This window comes from Eucalyptus grandis, chromosome 8 (genome assembly GCF_016545825.1).
Source record: "Eucalyptus grandis isolate ANBG69807.140 chromosome 8, ASM1654582v1, whole genome shotgun sequence".
NCBI lineage: Eukaryota > Viridiplantae > Streptophyta > Magnoliopsida > Myrtales > Myrtaceae > Eucalyptus > Eucalyptus grandis.
The window spans coordinates 72,994,623-73,004,041 of record NC_052619.1 but is presented as its reverse complement, the minus strand read 5'-3'; the positions used below and the strand labels follow the sequence as shown (position 1 = coordinate 73,004,041).

The 9,419-nt window shown below is 41.6% G+C and overlaps 1 long non-coding RNA gene across 2 annotated transcripts; it reads right to left on the bottom strand.

The window, feature by feature from the left end:
• Window positions 1-6,051: 6,051 nt before the first annotated feature.
• LOC120286625 lies at window positions 6,052-8,987 on the bottom strand. 2 transcript variants are annotated; one of them, XR_005545274.1, is made up of 2 exons: window positions 8,141-8,987; window positions 6,052-6,561 (listed from the first exon to the last, which is right to left on the bottom strand). It is a non-coding gene; the product is annotated as an uncharacterized LOC120286625 (long non-coding RNA). The 2 variants fall into 2 exon arrangements; XR_005545273.1 differs by having other exon boundaries at window positions 6,052-6,371.
• Window positions 8,988-9,419: the final 432 nt, after the last annotated feature.

Below are 9,419 nucleotides of genomic sequence, written 5' to 3'. Positions count from 1 at the left end.
GGAGGTAAGATAGCACCATAAAGTGAAGAAAATGGATTGAAATTTTCTTGCTTTCACTTGCATCAATTTTCAAGTCATGATATTACAATGAATTCATATGGTAATTTAAGTGCCTTAGGATGATGAAGGACATTTTTTTCTCTATCCTACATGCTTATATCCTTTGCATAGCCCACTTGAGCCTACAATTTCATTTCTTTTTAAACCTAGTTGGTGATTATCCCCCACACTGGGGCAATGCAAAAGGCAGATGAAGACCCTTGAAAGTTCGAGTGTCATTATTTTACGCATGCATAGAAATCAAAATAGAACTAAGGGGCATGAAAAAGCAGTGTGCCGGGTAAAAGCAAGGCCAATGCCCATGAAAAAAAGTGAAAAAAAAATGAATAAGAACTTGGGGCATGAAAAGCAGTGTGCCTGGTAAAAGCAAGGCCAATGCCCATAGATGAAAAAAGAGAGTCAAGATAAGGTGACTATCAATTGTAGAAGGTTGAATCCCAATGGAGCAATACTCAAAGAACTCAAAAGTTGAGTTTTTACAATCAATGGGGCATTTCATGAAGACAATCCCCGATGATGAAAAAGAAAACTGGTGACAATGCCAAGATGATCACCAACTTTCACCCTTTACACACATTTTGAGCCTAATGATCCTTTCATTTCTCAACCCATGAACATAACCTATGTTACGTTCCTTTACAAAGTCTCTTCAGATTATGGCACTTGAATTAACATAGGGGTTCACATGTTTTATGCATTGCTTGAAAAGTGCGAGCAAGATTATTTCTTTCTCATTTTGCGGGGTTCTTGACTTGTAAACCCGGAGATGATTAAAGAATTGTTCTTTTTCAATAGCCTTGACTCAAAGAGTCCCTTTGTTAAGCCAATGATCAAGCCCACATTACGGTCCCTATCAAAGACCTCTCAAATTGGTAAGGTCGTACCGCTTGCGAAAACTTGGACCCTTGTTAGTATGATGATAGTGAGATGGAGTGATTCTCATAAAATAGCCTCTAAATGAGAGTGAGTGAAAGTCCTTTCTAAATGAAGGTCTCTCATTTAACATTTTAAAGAAATCCATGTCATGAGTGAAGATTGTCTTGAATGATAATTCTCTCAAGTGGAAATTTGGGTGATGCAAAGGTCATTATGCATGAACCCGATTGAATTAATGAGAATTTCACTGAATTTTGAAATGTGCATTCTAGAGTAGCTCAAATTGTCTATCTCTTTGATGAATGCATATCGGTTTTGCTCTAAATCATGTCTGACAAGTAATTCAAGTTCCTTTCAGAATGTTTCATGATATTAGCAGATGAGAAACCTCCACCATGAGGTAAAAGACCTCCACTGGATATCTAAATTCCAAAAGACATATCCCTAAGAATCAGAGATATCACCAGGTAAGTATATCTGTACCATACTCTAAAATACTTGTCATTGTGCAGGTATTCTCTCTCAAGTGCATTAACACTTGACTTGGTCAAGCTATCCAGTTATATCGACCTGGCGTGCTTTCATAGCCCAGAGTCATTTTCATCGACTCGGTGTGCTTCCGTAGCCCAATGTCCTTTTAATGAGACACGGCGTGCTTTTGTAGCCCATAGTTCCTTTATATCGACACCGGCGTGCTTTGTAGCCCGAGTCCCCTTCATTTCTTTTATCAACCTAGCGTGCTTTTGTAGCCTGAGTCTTTACACCGACACTCAATGGAGTTGTCCCCAAAAGATTTTTCCTTCGAATTCAATCGATTAAGGCGACCGAAGAATGGTTCGGGTCCCGGTCGGATGATTTCTACCGCAAGGTTGGGCGACCGAAGAATGGTTCGGGTCCTAGCCAAGCAAAACCTCAATCTAGGCGACCGTAGAATGGTACGGGTCCTAGACAACATTTATTGCTCTAATAGGCGACCGTAGAATGGTACGGATCCTGCAAAAGCAATTTCCTCATTCAGGCGACTGTAGAATGGTACGGGTCTTGGAAAAATAATTTTCTTCGTCGAGGCGACCGTAGAATGGTACAAGTCCTTGACAACACCTATTCTTTATTCAGGCGACCGTAGAATGGTATCCTGGAAATGAATCCCCGTTTAGGAAAATGAGAATCATTGTTTAGACAAAACCTTTCTCGTGACCGTAGAATGGTACGGGTCCTAGGAAAGCAGTTCCTTACAAAACATTTCTGCCGTATTGGACGACCGTAGAATGGTATGGGTCCTGAGAAAGCAGCTCCTTTCTGCCATACTGGACGACCGTAGAATGGTACGGGTCCTAGGAAAGCAGCATCTTCACAAAGTCATGTTACTATTCTAGGCGACTGTAGAATGGTACGGGTCCTGAACAGGTAACACTCACTACCTCGAATTACTTTATCCTCCTCGAAGGTGAGTTATCCCAGGTAGGTTTATCTATCATTTGCATTAGTGTTTCCATGCATCATATAAATTGCATTAAAAAATGGAATTCACGTTCCAACAAAAAATCATTCATTGCATGAGTATGACCAAAATTTAGGTTTCAATTTGTCTTTGAAGGCAACCATTGAGAGCTCACCTTCAAAAGGGGCAGCTGTTGACACCTAAATTTTGGCGACCCATTTATAATTTTTAAAAAATTAGTTAATTTTATCCCTAAAAAAAATAAAATCACATGGCATATAGTTTAGGAAAATTTTTGTTTATTTTATTGGACCAACGGCGAGTTTTTTTTATATTTTGTTAAGAATTTTCACACATTTAGGCAATATACACAAAATGATATTTTTCAAGCAAAAAGGAAAATTTTGGATGGGATATTTGATAAATACAAAAATATCGCGCGGGTGAAATAATATATTCAATGGAATTTTACATGAACAAAATTAGAAAGTAAAATATACCAAAGATCCATTTTTTTGGCTTATAAAAGGCACCGCGTACGGACAAAGTTGAAAAAAAGAGGCCACGCATTTGAGACATTTCATATCGGGGGAAAAATTCAGAGAGAAAAGCAAAGGGGGTCCTTTCCGTCGGTAAAAAAAAAGCAAAGGGTGAAAAAGTGGAGAGAGGAAAAGTAGAAAAAAAGAAAAAAGAAAAAAGAAAAGCCCCCCCTTGCGCGACTGTTCATCTTCCCGCAGGGGGGCCTTCGCCGCCCCGTCGCCGTCGCCGATCCCGTCCATGTCGCGCTCGAGATCTCCGTCCGGTCTCGAGCCGCGAGCCCCGACGACTGCGCGCCCCCAACGCCGAGCCCCCGAGCCTCGACGACACGCGCAGCCTCCGCCCCGCCGCCTCCGCCTCACCTCTCGCCGCGCCGCAACAGAAGCCCCCGGATGCCGCGCCAATCCCTGCCGTTGCAACCCTCCTCTGCAGATCTATCTCCGCCGTCAGACCCCAAGCCACCGATGACCTAGAGCCGCAGCTGAGCCAAGATCTAGCCGCTGGAGTCCCTCCGCCTACAAATCCGAGGTCCCCGATGACAGAAGGCCCGAACCCAACTCGACGCTTCCCTTTCACCGGTGCCGAGCCTTGTTGAAGACCCACATCGACGCCGCCCTTGCTCCTCGCCGTGACGCTCGCCCCGATCCGGTTCTCTCACTGGACGCCGCGCCCAACAGCCCGATCCGATGCCGGAGCTCCTCATCGCAGCCACTAGAGGCCTCCCGCCGTCCCTGCGCGCCCCCGCCGGGAAGCCCGTGATCCGAGCGCCCGACGCCCCCCCGCGACGCAGCCCGTGCCGCCCGACGCGCCTCCGCTTCGCCTCCCGGCCCGAGCGGACCCGCGACGCTCCCTCGCCGCCTCGCCGCCGACACGCCGCTCCGAGCCTCGCCGAACCCTAGCCGGTGATTCCCCCCGGACCGGCCACGGCTTTGTTTTTCTTTTTCTTTTTCAGAAAAAAAAAAAGAAAAAAAAAAGAAAATTTAGGTATTTTCTTTATCTTATTTTTGTTTTATTATTTTTGCTATTTTATTTTATCTTTTTAGTGTAATTATTCCTTTAATGTGAAATTGAAATTCCATGATATGAAATTGCAAATTAGTGATTGTCGATCCGATTTTCAAGCTAGAAATCCGACTCGCAATTACTTTAAAAAATTGCCAATCCGATCTCCCGCTCGAGATCCGATTTGTGATTTATGTGAAATTGGCCAACCCGATCTCATGCTCGAGATATGGTTCGTCGATTTGGAAATCAATATGGCTTGATTTGCTGTGGTGTTACTTAAATTAGTTTTCTTTAAAAAAAAATCAAAAAATGTAGTTTTAGGGTTTGCATGTTCATAATAGAATTTTATTTCGAATTTTCAAAAAAAAAAAATCAAATCAATTAATTTAGGTTGCTAGTTCTTTTTTTAATTTGGATTGCATGTTTAATTATTTGGCAATTATTAATTTCGAAATTTAAAAAAAGGGAAAAAAGGAAAAACACAAAAAAAAAAGTCATTATGCATATGTCATGTAGAATTAGGGCATTCTTTGCACGTCATTGCATGCTAAGATTGCATATTATAGGTTTAGATAATTTCTCCTAAATAGATTGCATGCTTATTAGGAAAATAAAAATCATGTGCACGTCATATAGAATTAGTTTCATACAATGCAAGTCATTTAGTGATTTTTGTTAGATGCATTTAATTAGAAATTGTCCTGTCATTAGAATTAGGTCATTAGATTAATTTAGATTGCATATTTAAATGTTGCATTTCTTTAATTTCGAATCTCATGAAAATAAAAAAAATTATTATTTAGAATAAATCATCTCATGCTTAGGATAGACTACATGCTTAGTTATGTCATATTGTTTAGGTCATATAGCTAAGTCATGTTGCCATGTCATATCATTTCATGTTAAATTAGTGGCATGCATTGCATAAAGCATGATTCTCATTAATTAAGTGAAAACAAAACAAAAATTGCGTGTTAATTAGAAACCATATCTAGGGTTGTTGATGTAGATTTTAATTTAACATTGCGCAGATGCTTTCGTTGCTTTGAGGTAAATCCTGCAATTTATTTTTGCTTTACTTGAGTGTTAAATTGGTGGTTTGCGCACCTGCATGAACACCTCACATGTTAGGGAATTAGTTTAAAATCAATCAAACTCCTTGCCAAACATTTTTCAAAATTAAAAGAATGGTACCGAAAGGGCATTAGAGAAATCTAGTGTAACCAAGTCCCCGTACCCATAATCTCGATTCGTAGGAAGTAAAAAATAATTCTCCCATTACTTTACTTGGGTTTCTAATCGACCCACCAAAAATAGATTAGTGGCGACTCCTAATTAAAAAAAATTGCATGTTAACAATTCAAACCTAAGTCGCGAATTGGTATGGGCTTGGGAGAGCCCGAGTTAAGTCTTAGGCTTAACAATCCATTAGCCAAACCTAGGTGGTTCAAACCCGAAAAAATTAGGTCGCGACAGGCCTGCAAGCCCTTGCCTAGGGCCGGCCTCGCAGATGACCCCCCACCTCGCCCCTATGGCTGGTGTGGGTGCCCTCGCCAACGAGGGTGACCCTCGCCCAACCCTCTATGGGCATCATTGGTGGCCAGCCAAAGAAAAAGAACTAGCAACAAAAAGAAAATGAAAGAAAAAAGGGAAAAAGAAAGGGACAAACGACGAAAATACCCTTGATCACCAGAAAGTCATAACCACTTCAGGCTCTTATTTAAAATAAACATAACTACTTCAGGTCCTTAGTTAAAATAACATCCACTTTAGGCCCTTATTTGAGAAAGTGATGGCACTTCATGTTCTTATTTGAAACAAAATCCACTTTGGATCCTTATTTGAGAAAAAAATATGGCACTTTGGATCTCTTTTTGGAATTTTCCCAATTCTGCAGCTACATCGCCTCTCAAACTTTCTTACCGATGGACCAAAGATGCATGAGGAACTGTTGAGTGACGTGAAGACAGGAAATATAGGTCTGTGCTTTGAACAAATTCGAGCTTTAATGTTTTTTCAGAATGTTAACAAAGCGGTTATGGCTGGCACTAAGAAAGTATCAAGTACGAATGCTCCTGACATATGACATATGCCTGAGGCAGAACACGAATGGAAGTTTTTCCACGCGGAGATTCGACATGAATGGAAGTTTCTTCAACTTGGTTTGGCTAAATGAAGTTGGTAAATCTCTTTAACTGGTGTTCTATACACTTCCTTTTGTCAATCCACGTATCTGGCATTAATATTCAGTTTAATTTGAATTTAAAATATACCTCTTATGCAGATGCTTGAACAGAGGTAAAGGATTTCTTTCCCCCATGTCACATGCTGAGTATCTGTGGGTTTAGGATCTTGACGGTTGTCCCCTAGACCTGTCTGTTCTCACTGTTTTTGCCCCTATACTTCCTGGACTTTCTGCTGGGAAAGATGAAGAACATAGAGGACCAGCAACCTTGGAAGTTACAGACATCGCAAGAACTTCTTTTCAGAATATGCAGTTGAGTAATCAGCTAAAAAAATAACAGAAACTACTTCTTGACCATCTAATGCACTCAAATGTGTAGGTGATGAATGATCTTCAGCCTACCCATGGCCTAGTTGGCCATCCTCCCTTTGTCCCCATGAGCAAACAATAATTCCAGCTGCAGACGACACAAAGTTCTAATAATTTATGAAGCCAACCTATATATAAGAAGTTATTACCCAGCACAACAATTGGCCCATGCAAAACGCTAGGATGCAATTATCATAAAGATCAATCCAAAAGCAAACAAAGATTGTAACACTTGTGCTGAATTTACCATTCTATCTCCTCCGCAAACTAATGCCCATGATCCACAAATTTGGAATTTGGAAAGAGTCTATAACAGTTAGTAAGAACTTCCTTTTTTAAAGAAGAGCTCTCCTCACTTGTACAGACTCAAGTACTTCCTTATACAATGATTGAACTAGAAGCACACAGAGTCTTAACCCCAACGAATAACCAAATGAAGGTGCATAAGATTCCCAGCCCAACAAACCCAGTCAGATCAAACCACAAGTAAGTCAATTGCATATCAAATCACTTACTTAACCAGCTGAATATCAGTAAGTTCCAGGCAAAGGTTTTTGTCCACAAATTATCATCCTATGAAGGGAAGGCCACAATACATATTGGCAGGAGTACCAGTAAAATAATCTCAATATTTTCTAGAGCATGTGCTGTCAAGCAAGTTTTCTGGATATTCTCATCAATGGGCTGGTGTAGGTTTATAACCATGGGTACGTGCTAATTACATCAATTACATCCTACACACACCTTGATTACCTTTCAAACTAGGGATGCAATTGAGTCGAATTGACACAGTTTAATAATCAGCTATGTGCAGTTTGATGCTCTACTCAAGCTTGATTTCTCAAGATTGAGTTCTATTTCCCAATATCAAGCTTGACTAAGTTAAAAAAATTTTAAACAACCTCAAGCTCCATAAGCTCAAGTAAATCAAGTTTTGGATAACCTTAAGCTCAGATCAATATGACTCAATTTTTGCTGGTAAATTGTATCCTAAGCTCCAGTTAAGCTTGAAGCCAAATAGTGTAGTACAACAAATACCATAAACGTATCCATATGATTAAGACAGAAACTATCAACAACTCGATTGAACCCGAGAACTGCTTGGATCAAGTATTTTCAAGTTCAAGCTCAACTCAATATAATGTTCAAGCTACAACCCAACTGCAACTCCAACTCTATCTGTCCTCAAGTAATCCACAGGATGAGACCGAGAAGATTAACTCATTTACACCCTTATTTCAAACATTACAAGGAATGGGGACGCAACAATATACCCTTGAAATGCACAGAAATGCCCGAAGACTGAACCAGAGCAATGAAGGCCCAAAAGGAAAGAGACCTAAACACCCAATGTGAGAAGCCTACAAAAACTTACTCAACACTCTCAAACTATAATGCCCCACATTATGCAAAAAAAAAAAAAAACCGATTAAATAACCGGCTTTTAGCCCTTTAGTCGCAACAATCAAGCGCAGTGTTAGCAAGCAACACAGCGTGGCTCACAGCAAAGTTGCTCAATTGCACATCCAACAAGCCAACGACTCTCTAAAAGGATCAAAGATCTACAATATGAATCGCGAGCCACATTACCGCACATTCTGTCATGCTGTAAACACAAACGGCAACAGAACCATAGCGAAGCGCGAAGTAGAGTTTGCGAAGCTTACAGAGAAGCGCAACAGAGCGACCCGCGCCAGCAGAGATCAAAAACGTGTGCGAGCGACACATATACGCCAGCGGAGATATGCGTCATTTCTTTTACATATCAGCTTAGCTGACATCTCTTTTTTTTCCTTCTTCTTCCTTTCACTGCCGCCATTGACAACCGGTGTAAGCGACACTGTTCATCGTCTTCTTCGGACAGGACTCGCTGGGCCACGGTTCACCGGCGCTCACCCATCTCCACCAAGACCTCCGACGCCGCGCCACGACCTCCGACAACCCGTCGGCGACTGTGGGTAGTCGTCGGAATCATCATCGGCAGTCTCCGCCCAGAACCCTATTTCCGGTTCCAGTTTTTCAAGCTTCAAGAAGGCATCTTCATCGGCCATTACCTTCGCTCCGTCATCCCCGAAGCTTTGTAGATCCATTTCGTGCGCGGGCGACAACAAAACGAGCCCAAGCTCTTCTCTCTCTCTCTCCCCTGCCCCCTTCTCTATGGTCGACCTCCATTAATGGAGGTTGCCACCTGCGATTGAGGCGCCCGATCTCACGTTTGAGGTAATCTCTCCTCATACCCTGAACCAAACAGAACCAAGATTCAGTTTCGCAGATGCCCTTTGGGCTCTAACTCACAGATCCACTGTCAAAATCGAATCATTTCGGCCTCAAAACTCCTGATTCCGACCATTTTCAGTCCTCAGAACTCTCAGAACTTGAACTTACTTTTGGTAAGACTCACTAAAAAAGCAGGCGAGGAATTGCAACAACAGGTCATTACTTGGCAGTCACCCCATTTGCTTCCAAGTTATCCGTTGACTGACCCATGGCAGGCTATGGTCATAAACCCAGGTCCATGATGGACGAAGGGGAATTTTTTTCTCAAAAGACCGGGGGTTAGTTGAGTTAGGTCGTGGAAATTTCGTGGAGTTTACGTGAGACGATCAAATACTGTAATTAATGGGGCCCATGTGGGCAAATAACTCCCTCCCGTATCCAATAATTAACTGAGATGACCAAAATGCAACATTCCTACATCATGTCATTGGAGCTACGTGGTGTCAAGTTTTCGCCTCAATATCCCAACTTTGTGAAATCAATTTCGCTATGACTGGCATTCCTCGTTACAAAACTTATTTTCTATGATCCACGTATAGAAAGGAGCCGGAGAGACGCACTTAGAAAGGGTTAAGATAGCAAGCAAAAGCAATTTTAGGGCTTCAAAAGAAAAGGAATCAAAATCGTCAATCATTCCGGCTCCTCTTCCGTTGGGAAAACGTTCGTAAG